The sequence below is a fragment of the Rattus norvegicus genome, chromosome 6 (assembly GCF_021556685.1).
Source record: "Rattus norvegicus strain SHRSP/BbbUtx chromosome 6, alternate assembly SHRSP_T2T, whole genome shotgun sequence".
Classification (NCBI taxonomy): Eukaryota; Metazoa; Chordata; class Mammalia; order Rodentia; family Muridae; genus Rattus; species Rattus norvegicus.
Genome location: NC_141539.1, coordinates 101990559 through 102006488, shown reverse-complemented (window position 1 = coordinate 102006488; position 15930 = coordinate 101990559). Strand labels below are relative to the sequence as shown.

At 45.1% G+C, this 15930-nt stretch overlaps 1 long non-coding RNA gene across 5 annotated transcripts; it reads left to right on the top strand.

The window, feature by feature from the left end:
• The first annotated feature begins 306 nt into the window (after positions 1–306).
• Positions 307–11903, top strand: LOC148005324 (uncharacterized). 5 transcript variants are annotated; one of them, XR_015623146.1, is made up of 6 exons: positions 307–544; positions 703–761; positions 1182–1369; positions 5747–5893; positions 9291–9441; positions 10040–11766. It is a non-coding gene; the product is annotated as an uncharacterized LOC148005324 (long non-coding RNA). The 5 variants fall into 5 exon arrangements; XR_015623145.1 differs by having other exon boundaries at positions 460–544; positions 1262–1369; XR_015623149.1 differs by lacking the exon at positions 5747–5893 and having other exon boundaries at positions 410–544.
• Positions 11904–15930: the final 4027 nt, after the last annotated feature.

Genomic DNA, 15930 nt, shown 5'->3' with positions numbered 1-15930 from the left:
CCCTCTCCTCCTAAGGACCAAACTCTGTACAAGTGCAAGCTCCCCAAACCCAACAGGGGGCCTGGGGGTGACTGTGGGGATGACTGTGGGGATGACTGTGGGGATGACTGTGGGGGTGACTGTGGGGGTGACTGTGGGGATGACTGTGGGGATGACTGTGGGGGTGACTGTGGGGGTGACTGTGGGGGTGACTGTGGGGGTGACTGTGGGGGTGACTGTGGGGGTGACTGTGGGGGTGACTGCAGGGAAGGAGGTGCAGCATGGGGGTGGGTAGGCTTGTTTCTAAGTTGTGTCCTCTTCTTCCAGATGACGCTCCAAGAGAGTCGAGTGTTCAGTGTGCCCCTCCCTTGTAAATGAGAGAGGCAGACACAAAGCCCAGAGATGTAGCCCAGTAGAGGACTTAGGTTGTGAGTCACTCTCCAGCGCTCTACTAAATAAGCCCACTTGTCTTCCATCTTTGTCCCGGTCTTAACCAAACTGAGCAAGTTCAACACCTACCGGCAGAGAATACAGTCCATGGGATACAGTCCACAGGAATTCATGGGTAATAGAAGTCCCAGATTCCCCTTGGGGTGGTCATCGTGGATCTACGCACGGGGCAGGATGCTGGGAAGCTGGGCTGGCTTCTGTGCTCAGCAGTCAGGAAGCATGTGCTGAGCACCGGTTGGCTGGCAGCTCAAAGCTTTCCCTGTCCTCTCCCAGAGGTACCTGTTTGCTGCCCAGGAGGAAACAGAGGCAAGCTGCTCAGAATACCAAGCCTGGTGAGACTAAGTGGGCCCAGCCCGTGTTACTTGTGGAAGGGCCAAAGGGAAAATGAAACCTGGAGTGGAGACAGGCTTGAGAGCTGTCTGTCGTCTGAATGTACAGGGTGGGCACCAGGCAGACCTCCTTCTTGGTTTTGATGACTCTCGTACTATGTAAGGAAAGGCCCTAAGTCGGGTTGTTGACACTTACAGTGAGGAGGAAGGAGGGAAGAGCTGGTGAGTCAGGCTGAGTGGTCAGGCCAGGTTAGCCTGTGACTCAGCTCTAAGAAACCCGAAGGTTGCAGGAGGCTAGCTCCTGACCACTCCCACCCCAGGGCTGAGGAATAGTCAGATATGACTACTGAGCAGACAGAGCTCGAGAGAAGGAGTTAAGCATGGTGATATGTGTGGAACACTGCTCTTTCATTTACTGCCCAGTCACCCTGTCTTCTGGCAGTGGCATTTGGGTCCTGGACATCCTTGCTTTATTACAACGGATGTGCACTATAACCTGACAGAGACGGCGGATCGAAGTCTGACTGTCTAGGTTCAAATCCGGAGTCAGTTGTGAGACTTCCGTGCCAGACTACATGAGACAGGTATCAGAAGGCTGTCACCAAAAAAAGGTAAGTTACTACCTATACGGTGCCAGACACACAATAAGTACAATAAAAGACTGCGAAATAAACCCATGATTACACGTGTAGGCTGGAATATAGCTAGTGGTCGGATGTGTGCTTAGCATACACAGGGTCCTGAACTCAAGCTCCTGCATCAGGGAAAAAAAAGTCTACTCATTTTCTATCCTTCCACAAGAAGGGAAAAGACATTCATTACTTGGTAGTGTTAGAATGCATTGAGCCCCAGACAGGGTTTTCCAAGGATTTCTCATGAATAAAGAAAAATGCATAGTGTCAACTTTTAAGAACATGGAACAGAAACCATACTCAATCTAGGCTCTTACTGTAAAAAAGTTGATGCAAACATTATCTTCATGGGGCTAGACAAATGGCTCGATGATTAAGAGAACTGACTGTTCCTTCTGCCAGAGAACCCAGATCGGTTCTCAGCACCCACAATGGGCAACCTACAGTTTCCTGTAAACTCAACCTGCAGGGAATCTGATGCCCTCTTCTGGGCTCCGTGGGTACCTGTACTCATGCAGCATACATTCACACATGCATACACATAAATAAAATAAAATCACTCTTCAATAAACCCAGTCCCAACTTGAATTACTCTTTGGAACTGTTACAAACAGTAATTATCTTAACCAAAGATGTTTATGTGACTTATACTTTGAGTGACATGGGTTTTACATATATCACTAAATCGAGTTGGAATTGGATACTTTTTTTTTTTTTTTTTGGTTCTTTTTTTCGGAGCTGGGGACCGAACCCAGGGCCTTGCGCTTCCTAGGTAAGCGCTCTACCACTGAGCTAAATCCCCAGCCCCGATACTTTTTTTTTTTAATTCATTAAACTGGACATGGTAGTGTACACTTGTAATCTCAGCACTTGGGGAGTTGAGGCAGGAGGATTACCAGAAGTTCAAGATCAGCCTTGGAGACAGAGCAGATTCAGTACATAAAAATTTAAGGATAGCTGGGTGTGGCTGCATGCTCTTGTAATCCCAGCAATTCCAAGTGAGGCTTATACATCGATTTGAGGACCCTGTCTCAAAACACAAAATAAATAAATATTAGTAATAGACTAAATGAATTTTAATAAAAAAATATTTGACTGAACACTGCATAGTTTTCGTTAAGTCTTTAAGCCATTATGTTTTGATAATAACACTAGCCAGGTCCACCAGACCACACCTGCAATCCCAGCACGAGGGAGGCTGGAGGGCAGATGAGAGTTGGAAGCCAGTCTGGGCTACGGTGTTAAGTCTCAAGTCTGAGCTAGAGTGAGACCCTATAAGAAGTAAGAAGAGAAAAAAAAAGTATTACCTCAACCTAGATCTGGAAAAAAAAAATCTTTACTTAGACTGGAATCTCCCCAACATGCCCTCTAGACAAATTTTACCACTGTGCTGGGCAAATGAATATGACCTTCCCAGTACTGCAACGGTAGCAAGTCATACTGTGCATGATTGGTGTGCTTGTTACGTGGTTATTATACTTTGAAAGGGCAATCCAGGCAGATTTTTACAAGCCCCTTGGGTGTAAGGTTCTCATATGAGTGAATCATCACAGAATGTTTCCAAATTGGGTGGAACAAAAGCCCTGCATGGGAAGGGATCAGAAATGTCTGGTCCACCCTCTGTGTTGGTCAACAGCTCAGCTGTGGACTAGGTGTTCCCTTTATATTAACTGCACTAGGAGAGAATGAAAACTTCCTAGAGGTTCCGAGGCTGTGTTCAATGGAGCTGGAGATTTCCTTTTAGCTTCTCAGGATCATAAATCCCATGGCTGAAAATAAAGGCGTATGAACTGATGCAGGCATGTGATGAACTGATGCAGGCATGTGAACTGACACAGGCATGTGAACTGACACAGGCATGTGAACTGATACAGGCATGAGAAGTGGTACAGGCATGTGAAGTGGTACAGGCATGTGAACTGATTGATGCAGGCATGTGATGAACTGATGCAGGCATGTGAACTGATGCAGGCATGTGATGAACTGATGCAGGCATGTGAACTGATGCAGGCATGTGAACTGATGCAGGCATGTGAACTGACACAGGCATGTGAACTGACATAGGCATGTGAAGTGGTACAGGCATGTGAAGTGGTACAGGCATGTGAAGTGGTACAGGCATGTGAACTGACACAGGCATGTGAACTGATTGATGCAGGCATGTGATGAACTGATGCAGGCATGTGAACTGACGCAGGCATGTGAACTGACACAGGCATGTGAAGTGGTACAGGCATGTGAAGTGGTACAGGCATGTGAACTGACACAGGCATGTGAACTGACACAGGCATGTGAAGTGGTACAGGCATGTGAAGTGGTACAGGCATGTGAACTGATACAGGCATGTGAACTGATTGATGCAGGCATGTGATGAACTGATGCAGGCATGTGAACTGACACAGGCATGTGATGAACTGACACAGGCATGTGAACTGATTGATGCAGGCATGTGAACTGGAGGACAATAAGCTAGATCAAGGGCAGAGCAGCTGAGCGCTGTCCTATAAGGCTGCACACAGAGCTCAGCTCTTTATACAGAACACAGAATTAATTAATTATTTTTACTTTCGGGACAGAGTCTCGGTAGCCCAAGCTCTCAAATATTGGGATTACAAGCATGCATCGTCATGTCTAGTTTTGTGAGGTATTGGGGATCAAAGTCCAAGCTTCATTCATCCAAAGCAAGTACTCTACCAACTGAGTGTCCTCCCCTCTCCCTATCATGTGTGTTCGTGTGTTCACAAGGTCCTGCTGAAACGTCCTAACTAGCCTGAACTCATTATGAATTATCGACCAGGTTTGCCAATCCTGAGTTCTGGGACTACAGCTGTGAGCCATCCTGCCCGACACAGAATCTTACAAAGCAAGAAACTGAAGCACCAGTGAGATAGCCTAAGGGTTAAGGTACTTGCCGTGCAAGCCTGACAACTTGAGTTCCCTCCCCGGAATGGTGGAAGAAGAGAACTGACTCCCAAAAGTTGTCCTCTGGTTTCCACAGACACTCTATGACATACACACACACACACACACACACACACACACACACACACACATACAAACACACACTTGCGCACACACGTGCTTGCACAATAATAATAGAGAAAAGGGCTGGGGATTTAGCTCAGTGGTAGAGCGCTTACCTAGGAAGCACAAGGCCCTGGGTTCGGTCCCCAGCTCCGAAAAAAAGAACCAAAAAAAAAAAAATAATAGAGAAAAAGCTCAAGAGTAGCTTAAGAATGTTTATATTATAAAGCATGACTTTCTTTACATAGTCATTATTCTTTTACATATATTTTTCTTCCTGTAAACAAGTTCTGTTAAGGGGATTCGCCCATGGTATCCTTGAAGAAACTAAGGAGTACGTTTCACCCACAAGAGCCTGAAAAGCAAAACAAGAGGAACTAGACAGTGGCACTACAGCTGGGGAGATGGCTCAGTAGATGGGGGCCTGTCATAAGCAGGAGGTCCTGAGTTCAAGTCCTCGTACCCATATTAAAGCCCAGTATGGCAGTGCACACCTGTAATCTGCATAGTTCAGTCCAGTTCAGCCAGTATAGTCTATTAGTGAGCCCTTCATTCAAAGATCCTGTCTCCAAAAAGAAGATGAAGACCAATAGAAAGCCTGCAACATCAACCTCTGGTCTACACGTGTATATATACGTGTGCAGTGTACCTGCATGGCACACACATAAACACAAACATATGTTAAATATATATACATGCATAAAAATGTTTTTAATTGAGAAGTTAGGCTGGTGACACAGCCCAGTGACAGAGTGTGTGCATAGCATGTATGAGCGCATGGTGGGTTTCGAATTGTTTGTTTGTTTGTTTGTTTGTTTGAAGGCAGGGTTTCTTTGTGTAGCCTTGGCTGTCCTGGAACTCCCTATGTAGACCAGGCTGGCCTTGAACTCAGATATCTGCCTGCCTCTGCTTCCCAAAGGCTGCAATTAAAAACCACCACTTGCCTGAGAGCATGGCTTTAATCTCCAGTACTAACACAAAAGGAAAGGCAGAGATCCTTGGTGAGTGTGAACGCAGAACACTTACCTGGGCTTTGTTCCCAATGCCACAAAGAAAGACAGACTAAGTGCGTTTGAAAATGCAGGAGAAATCATATTTTTTATTTCCCTAAAAATTACATATAAAACATAGAATTGTGTGTGCATAAGTATATAGTTTAAATGAAATTTCACCAGATGTGCTGGCAATGCTGCCCCTCAAAGCAACAAGAGCCAAAAACTAAGAAAACTCCAGTCTCAGGAGTGAGAACCTACCTTTTAAGGTGTTGGTCAGGGTTCCAGCAGACTCACAAAACAATATAGGCTGTGGCCATTATGCTTGGTCTCGTTCCAGAGGTTAAAGGTTAGTCCATATTGCTGAAGATATCGTGCTCTTTGGACACTGAACTCAGAGGATTGAAACTAGATCTGGCTTGAAAGTCTCCTCCCTAAGGACTAGCTGTCACAGTACCTTCTGGTAATATGCAAGCTTCCAAGAGAGGTGAGCAACCACTTCCCAGCTATGACGCCTATGATCCACAACAATGACCAACTTGGCAAGACATCCTTAGGAGTGCAGTAGCAGCGTGCACGTCTTGGTGGTAACCAACAGCTGTCTAATTCAACTTAAGGCCCGCAGAACAAGGGGGAAATCGTGCCTGATCCTGGAAACCTACCCAGCTCCTCAGGGCTTAGTGAGGTCATTGGTCTTAGAGCAAAAGCTTATACCACTATTTGACTAAATCAGCATAATTGCCAAGTACATTCTAATACTTATGCCCACAGAGAAGTGTATTTCTCCTCATCTCTTTAAAAGAGATGGAGACCAATTCAGAACCCTGCACCAAATGATCAAAACAGATCATGTGGTGCCCAGCCCCAACAGATACAGGTACAACATAACCCCTGCACCAAAAGTTCAGGGGCATCCAGAGAAGAGGAGATAGAGACACTGTAGGAGCCAGGGGACTAAGAAACCTTTTGTGAGGTTGTGTCCTCTAGAAATGAGAGGGAAGCATCGCCCATGAGACTTCAACAATATGACTGCCTCAGCACGACCTGAACAAGTGCATAGGCATACTGATGTGGAAAGGGAAATTTCACAGGTCTTCACCCCTAGACAAAGAAGGATGAGCAACTAAAAAATTCAGGGCGTGAGAGAAATGGAATTCCTAAGAGAACAGAATGAGTAGGTTGTATTTATATACTTATGCACGTATGTGGGTAAAACAATTAGAAAAAAATAGACCATGAATTTGAGAGGGAACACAGGAGTAATAAGACATGGGAGAGGTCAGAAGGAGGAAAGGAAAGGGGGAAATTATATAATTATATTTTAATTTCAAAAGACAACTTGGAGAGAAAGAGAGAGAAGAAAGAAGGGAGAGAGGGAGGGAAGAAGGGAGGAAGGGAGGGAGGGAGGGAGAGAGAGCAAAAGCGTGCACAAAAGAGAGAGAGCATACAATTTGGAAAAGGAGAGAGAAAAATGTTTTCACATGTGTAGAAAATTACCAGCCAGACATAGTGTTGGATGGATGCCTGCCTGCCGTCCCAGAATTCAGGAGGCAGAGGCCAGGATGGACTTCAGAACAAGAATCTAGCTAAAAAACAAAACACAAGAAAAATAACCCTAATAATATACAAATCCATAAGTTGAACTAATAATGGGTTTAATAAAAACATAGACTATAAAATCAATGAACATAAGGCATTTCTAGCTATTAACAGCACACAATTGAAAACTGAAAAATTAAAAAGTATGTAGGAGGCCAGTGGGGTGGTACAGCAGGTGAAATGACTTCCATTATGCCTGATGGGTTTGAGCCCTAAAACCCATGAGAAGAGAAACATGCAAGCTGTCTTCTGACCTCCACATGTGCATCTGTATACACACACACACACACACACACACACACACACACACATACCATAAAGAAATTTAAATACATTTACAAACAATATTTTGCTTAGCATCAAAAGATTAAATTCTTGGAGCCAGAACTAATAAGATACATGCGATATTTTACACTGAAAGCTACAAAGTATTACTGAGAATCAACTAACACCTAAATAAATGGAGATGTATACTGTGTCCATGAATCAGAATACATGTTCATTGTTAAAATGGCATCTCTCCCTGAGTTAGCCTAAAAATCCCAAGCAGTCCTAATCAAAATTCCAGCAGACAGGGGTAAGGATGTAGCTTTAATAGTAAGAATAAATCACTTGATGTATTAAATCTTAAAAAATAAACACAAAGAAAACAAACATCTCAGTATACTCCTTTTTCGGTAGGAAGCCCTTGCTGGCCTAGAACTTACTGTTTAAGACCAGGTGCCCTAAAACTCACTGTGTAGACTAGGCTGGTTTATGCTTGTGGCAATTCTCCTGCCCCTGCCCCTGCCCCTGCCCCTGCCCCTGGCCCCTGCCCCTGCCTCTGCCTCTGCCTCTGCCTCTGGCCTCTGCCTTATAAATGCTGGGATTACAAGTCCGAACTACCACATCAACCAATTTTACAGTTTAAATGGAAATACACAGGACCTGGGAGAGTCACAGCTATTTGAAAAACAACGAAATTAGAGGGACTCGCTACACTGTCAATCTATGTGTGCTTGTAAGCAAGATCAAGACGAGGTGACTTTGATGTAAAGGTAGGAAGATTGGTGGAGGCTGGAAATGGTGGCACACACCTTTAATCCCATTAGTTTAGAGGCAGAGGCAGGTGGATCTCTAAGTCTGAGGCCAGCCTGCTCTATCAGAGTAAGCTCCAGGACAGACAGGGCTACACAGAGAAACTCTGCCTCAAACAAACAAACAAACAAACAAACAAACGAACGAACGAACAAACTAAACCCAGGGCTCCCTAGGCAGGCGCTCTACCAGCTGAGCGACCTCTTCAGAAGCCTCCTTTCCTGCTTTTATTTGGCTTTGCTCTGACAGATTCTTGCCCTGTAACCCTGGCTTACTTGGAACTCAGTCTGTAGACCGTGGTGGACTAGAACTTGTGGCGATCCTCCTGCCTCTGCCTCTGCCTCTGGAGTACTGGAGTTATAGGCATGTACTGCCACACCTGGAAAATAATAGGGTCCCTTTGACAAACAGTAGCTCTGGAACCGTTGGACGTACATGTTTTCAAAAATGTCCCTTGATCATTGTTTTTGTACCCTACATATAAATTCATCTGATAGGCAGATCTCTCGTGATGGAAGGTAGGCAGGAAGGTGACGACTTAGAGCCGAGGCGAGGAGAAATGTAAGCCGCTTCTAGTGAGCCTGGGGTTTCTTTCAGAGATGATGAAAACCATCGACTGAGTTATATACATTAAATGGGTCTGGTTTGTGGGCTAGGAATAATATATGGACAAAGCTGTAAAAAAGAAATGAACTCAGACTGAAACACAGACCTAGGATCTAGCACAGAGACTGTAACATCCTAAAGGAGAGATACCAAGGATCACATGTTGGTGGAGACATCTGTAACCCCAGCACCAGGGAGGAAAGATGAAGGATATCTTAGGATACCTGGAAGGGCCCAGGCCAGTGAGGGCCACATAGCATTGCCCTGTTGGAGGAAGAACTAAAAGAGAGGAAGGAGGGGAAAGTCTTCGATATCTTGGATTATGACACAATGGTTCTCACCTTGCCATAGAGGGGTCACATGATATTTACATTACAATTCATAACTGCAGCAAAATCACATTTATGAATTAGCACCAAAATGATTTCATGGTTGGGGGTCACCACAGCATGAGGAGCCGTTTAAGGGTTGCGGCATTAGGAAGGTTGAGGACCATTGGATTAGGCAAAGAACTTTAGTTCTGCTTGCTTGCTTGCTTGCTTGCAACAGAATCTCACCAATGTAGTCAGACTGACATTTGTACCCATGTTCTTCCTGCCTAGATCCTAGAGCACTAGCACAGAGATGTATACCACCAAGCCTGGCAGGAGGATCAGGAGTTCGAGGCCACCCTCAGCTACTTAAGGAAGCTTAAGGCCAACATGGGCTTTGATGTGATGCTGTTTCAAAACCAACCAACTAACAAACAAGAGGGTTGGTAAATATTCTTTGGCTTGTTTTGAGACATAGTCTCCCGTTATGCCTCACAATTAAGGTTGTAGTCTCCCACGGTTGGACCGCTTTCCTGAGCTTGGCGCAAAATGAGGGGCTCTCTTTTCCTAGCACGGCTCCCTCTTCTCCACCTGATCTGGGGAATCCGACCCCCAATCTTCAACCTGAGGAATGTCACGTAATCCTTGACAAAATCACAGGTTCAACTTCCTGGAATGCCTCTCCATGCAAATGACAAACCCCCCAGAACTTAAGCCTCAACCAATGAAACTTCACAGATTATATTTAACCCTTGGTTCACCCCAAATAAAGTGTATGCACAGGAACTCATCCAAGAGAGCAGTTTCATTGAACCTTGTCTAAGAGAGCTGTAACAATAAAATCCTCAGAGAATCCCCATCCACCTACCACTACCCCACCCCACCTCACCCCACTCCCACCACCCCCAACTCCCCCAACTCCATCTTCCCACCCCAACTCCCCTACCCACCTCAAATCCCCACCCCTCCGCATTCACTGTCGAATCCAGATCCTGCTGACCTGTCTGGACTTCTGCTTTATCCTTCTCTGCCTGATACAGCAGTACCTGGATGCCCGGAAGCGAGAAGGGGGAAATGGACCTATAGCCTCCCTTTGGATCTCGGGCTGCTGTGGAACTCCAGGATCCTCCCGTCTCATCTTCTTGTGTGCTCGGAGCTTGTATCAACATTTCGAATCACCTTTTCTCATGAGCATCATCTCTCCTTTTATTAGTAACTGTCAAGGATGCAGTGGACTTTCTATAAATATTCTGACTGTCTCCACTTGCCACGAGTTAAGTGGCCCGAGGGTCAGTCTGAACTACGGGAACAGATATTCGAGCAGCTATGTTTGCCCAAAGAACACCGTGTTCTTTGAGCCTGTTACCAAACCATCCAGGTCAGTTCCTCCTCCTATTTCAAATTTCCTCCGGTTTTGTTGAATTGCTGCAGAATTTGAACTCTAATTTTACCAAAGGAGGTAGGGATTATGGGAGAAAGTTGTAGCAGTGAAGAAAATATTTCTAAACACACATCGCTTCTGCTTATACATCGTTATCGCTTCTGCCTTATTTTCCTGTTTATCTATTTTAAGCAAGTGCTTGAAGTTTAAAGGGTCCTCATGAAGCCAAGGTCGCCTAAGCCTCTAGCAGCAATGGAGATGATTATGCTGTCTCCAGGGAGCAGAAGAGCTGTGCCAGGCACTGCCGTCTCTACCAAGCCCAGGCTGGCATACTAGAGCACGTGGTTAACGTTAGCAGTTAGAAGTGACGGCTGAATTCTGGAAAGTTCCATGACAGCTCTCATGGCTTTTTCACAGCTCACCCCTTGAAAGAACACCTGAGTGCGCCAAGCACCCCAAAGTGTCTACTTCAAAGATTCCACCCTGCGTGTCACCAATGCCCCTTGAATTCCCAACTCGGTCACGTGCATGGTGACTTCAGAATGGGGCTGATTACATGGGGGGCCTTGATCCACTGAAGGAATTCAGAAAGTGGGGCCTCCCACTCACTCCATCATACAGACTGACATTGGCAAGGAAGTTATGCACGTTGTTGGGACCCTGTGTACTGAGTCTGATCAGAAGCAGTACGGGCAGCTCTTGTGAGTGGGTCATTTCCAAGACTCCTTCACATTATGAAGCCCTACTAGATTCCTGAGCCAAAGCAGAGCTGTAGTGAGAAGCATGCACTTCCGACATCGGAGAAACTTGGGCGCTCAGACTGCTTCTGCACCTACTAAGTGATAACAGGGGACTTTCGTTTATTTTATCTTGTGGGCTTTGCTGTTCTTTTTTTGTTGTTTATGACATGATCTCACATAGCCCAGACTAATCTTAAACTCTCCATGTACTCCTAGCTGATCCCGCGGCCTCCACCTCCTAAATGTTGAGATCAGAGGCAGGCACTGCCACACCTGGCCTTATCAGTATTTGTTCATTTCAGCCACTGATATAGCTCAGGGTGCTTTCAAACTCAGTGTAGCTCAGTATGACCCTGAACTTTTGATTCTTTTGCCCCCACCTCTTGACTTCTGGGATTTCAGGCATTGCTATTAAGCAACGTATTGAGGTTGAAGAGATGACCCAGCCATTAAGAGCTCCTACTGGGAGCTGGAGAGATGGCTCAGAGGTTAAGAGCACTGACTGCTCTTCCAGAGGTCCTGAGTTCAATTCCCAGCAACCACATGGTGGCTCACGACCATCTGTAATGGGATCTGATGCCCTCTTCTGGTGTGTCTAAAGACAGTGACTGTATACTCACATACATGAAATAAATAAGTAAATCTTGAAAGAAAGAAAGGAGGGGTTGGGGATTTACCTCAGCGGTAGAGCACTTGCCTAGGGCCCTGGGTTCGGTCCCCAGCTCTGAAAAAAAGAAAAAAAAAAAAAAGGAAGGAAGGAAGGAAGGAAGGAAGGAAGGAAGGAAGAAAGAAAGAAAGAAAGAAAGAAAGAAAGAAAGAAAGAAAGAAAGAAAGAAAGAAAGAAAAGTAGTCACGATACTGTAGTCCTGTAAACTCTGCTACTTGGGAGACTCAGGCAGGGGGCTCAGGGCTTCAAGGCCTGCCTGAACTACAGAGTTCAGAGTTCAAGGTGAGCCTGGGCAATTTAATGGGATCTTGTCTCAAAATGCAAAACTAAGAAAAGGCTGAGGAACAGCTCTACAGCACAACATTTGCCTAGTATTGTAGAGGCCCTGGGTTCAGGCTCTTGTGCTGCAAAGGGAGTGGAGGGAGAAAGGAAGATTGATAAATTAGTTTGTTAATGAGAGGTTTAGTGAGAGTGTGGATTGCAGAAGGCCTCTGAGAGCCACCTTCCTTCCCAATTCCTGAGGAAACCCAAGTACCACAGGGCATGTTCCTCTGGAAATGAGAACACCTTGGGAGGGTAAGGGTGCGGTGCCCAGTGCCCTGGGTTCAACCACAGCACCAGGAAACAAGCAAACAAACAAGGAAAGGCTGGAGTTGTGGTTTATGTCTATAATCTCGGAGCTTGGGAGGGGCAAACAAGAGGCCCAGGAATTCCAGGTTAGCCTGGGCTATATGGTGAGTTTGAGGCAGGCGCAGGCTACACAAGACGCTGCCTGAAACACAAACAGACAAGCACTTGTGATTTGCAGGTACAAATGTCCTTGCTGTCTGCAGCAAGCAAGGTGCTGGGCCTTATCACAGCTCTCAGCAGTCTTTTGGGGACCATCAGAATGGAAACCCTGATTGTTTCTTCTCCAGTGATGGAAATTGAACGTAGGGTCTCACACAGGTTAGGTAAGCACTCTGTGATTGAGCTGTACTTTTTTTTCTTTTCTTTTAAATAAAAGCTGTCAAGTCAATGATAGCTCAAGGTCAAACAAAGTGCCTGTTACAGAAACCTGATGACTTAAATTGTTGAATTGTGTCCCTGAATCCATGCTGGAGGGAGAGACTATTCCCAAGTGTTGTCCTCTGACCTGCACTCCGTGGGGTGTGTGTGCCCATATTCACATACATGTACCTATCTCACACAGTGCCCATCACACACACACACACACACACACACACACACACACACACACACACACACACACTCATACCTAAAGTCATTGTTAAAACTAAGTAAAAGCTGTCGGGTAGCCATGGTGGCTTACACCTGGGTAGCCATGGTGGCTCACACCTATAATTCCAGTGCTTGGCTGAAGCAGAATTGCCACAAGTTCGAGGTCAGCCTGGACTACAAAGTGAAATTCTGTGGGTTTTTTTGTTTTGTTATGTTTTGTTTTTAAAAAGCTGACAGTTCATTCAACTTCAAGTGTATCCATCAAGGATTTGTAATATTTTTTTTTTTAAATTCTGGTTTGACCATGTGTTTGAATATTTGACCATGATGGGATACATTGATAGGTGTCCTGTTGTTCTATTATGTTAAAATGTTACATGCATGCATTTTCATTTCATAAAAATCTTGTCTATTACTAGCAGTTCCCAGAATGATTGTTGGAACAACTTCTATCCACAAACTTCCAGCTTGTATTAAGTTAAGAAACTCATCCTGGTGCTAACGGTCAAAACCTCTTCAGTTCATTTTGGACTTTGGGTTTCAGAGGAAGGAGTCCAATTAAATAAAGGACTTCAAGTAAGATGTATGCTAAACACAGATGGGTCCTTGACATTAACAACCTTTTTGCCATGACCTCTGAGTTGTCAGGATTGTTGAAACACATTTAACAATAAATATCTCAGAGCCAAGCACACTGTGAGTGGGACCTAAGCAAATACTTCTTTATCTTCCATCATCCCTAGTTGTTGAAGTAGAAAAACTCTTCTTCTCGGGCCCACCTCCCAACAGGCTTCATGACTGATGTGCTACAGAGTGTCTGTTAGAATTCATCCCCACGGCCTGTACTGAATGTGAAAATCACACATTCATCTACGTCCCTGCAAATTTCTCTGTTTTTTTCCTTTATGGTTGAATACAATTCCTTTGTATCTGCATAGCACATTTTCATTTTTCATTCATTGGACATCTAGGCCGCTTCATTTCCTTGCTATTGTGAATAGTGCAGCTATAAACACCCTAGCACAGAGGTAGGATGCAAAGTCCTTTGACCGTGTCTCATGGAGGTTCTATTTCTAACTCTCTGAGAAACTTCCTTATTGATTTCCATAGTGGCTGTACTAGTTGACACTGTCACCAACAAAGGGTTCTTCTCTCTCCACATCCTCACCAGGATTTGCTGTTAGTGCTTTACAAACTATTGTTCATTTTTTTTTACTGCACTGAGGACTGAACTTGGGCTTCATGTTTACCAGGCACAACCCAAGCCCCACTCCTTCATGAGAGACTTTAATGGTCTTTATTTGAGTGAGCCAGCAGGTTGCTGTAGAGACCCTGGTGGTTGCATTTCCTCCCTCAAATAAAGAGAAAGCAAGCACAGCTGACTCAGGGGAAGGGCGGGCCTGTCTTTTTAGGACTGTGACTTGAAACACTGGCTGCTGAAGAAGGAGTGCTGACTTGTGGAGATAGGGGCTGTCCTTTTTTTTTTTTTTTTTTGATAGTGGTTCATGCCTTTATTTATTTATTTATTTATTTATTTATTTATTTATTTATTTTTGTTCTTTTTTTCGGAGCTGGGGACTGAACCTAGGGCCTTGCACTTCCTAGGCAAGCGCTCTACCACTGAGCTAAATCCCCAACCCCTAGGGGCTGTCTTTTAATAGCTCTACTGTTTTGGCAAGAATGATGCTGCACGCTTTAAAAAAAGATGAAAAAATCATTGGAACTTTCCACTTTTCAAGGACATATGTTTTTGGTTAAAATGATATATACTTCTCTATATATCTATATTCATATAGATACACTCAATGTTGCTATTGTTAATTTACTTTAGAGATGGGACCTCATGTAGTTCAGGCTCTCAAGCCTACTGTTATAACCCAGGTTAGCCTTGGACTCTTATTATTTATTTATTTATCTATTTATTTACAGTGTATTTATTTATGTGTATGCACTGGCACATATGTGCATGTGTGCACATGTAAAGAACAGAAACTGACATTGAGCAGCCCGTTTCCTCATCCTTATCATTGTCATCTTCTCCTCTCTCCTTCTTCTTGAGACAGGGTCTCTCATTTTGGGCTACACTGGCTGGCCAGTGAGTCCCTGAGATCTGTCCCACCCCCATTGCTGGGGATGTATATCCAGCTTTTACAAGGGTCCTGGGGAACAGAACTAAGGTCCTCATGCTTGTGAGGGGAGTACTTTACCCACTGAACCACCCCGCATCTCATGGCCTTCAACTCCTTTTCCCTCTTCCTGCCTCAGCTTCCTAATTGCTGGGTCATAGGAATGTTGCACTCTACCTTGCTGAGATACAGTCCTGGTGTTGTTTTATAAAAATAAAAAGGAGAAAGGGAATATGTTTGGTGGGTATGCAGTCAGGTGTGGGGGAATGGGGGCCTCCACGGGCCCAGGCATCCCTTCCCCGTGATGGTATAGTATAAAATAGAGTTATTCAGAGCATGGGGAGGGGAGTTGAGGGAGTAGAGACAGAGAAAGGAAGAGAGAGAGAGAGAGAGAGAGAGAGAGAGAGAGAGAGAGAGAGAGAGAGAGAGAGAGAGAGCAAGCTGGCCTTAAGCTCGGGGAGAGAGGGGGGAGGGGAATGAGGGGAAGGGGAAACCTGAGCAAGGGGACACCTGGCTTTTGCCTGGTAACTGTAAGGCGGAGCCTAGACAAAATGCTAACACCTGGGACCCCATTGGAGAACTAGTCTGCAAAGCTTCACGAGGCTGGGGATCCCACCAGACGGAAGATGAAAAAAAATGTAAGGGTCTGGCCAGAGGGCTATCTCAGTGAGTAAAGGCTCCTACTGCTAAGCCTGATCTAAAGTCAATCTCAAGGGGTGTGGGGGTGGGGGGTGCGCGCGCGCGCGCACACACACACACAACACATAAAGAAGAGATTTTGTTAAAAAGAAGACTC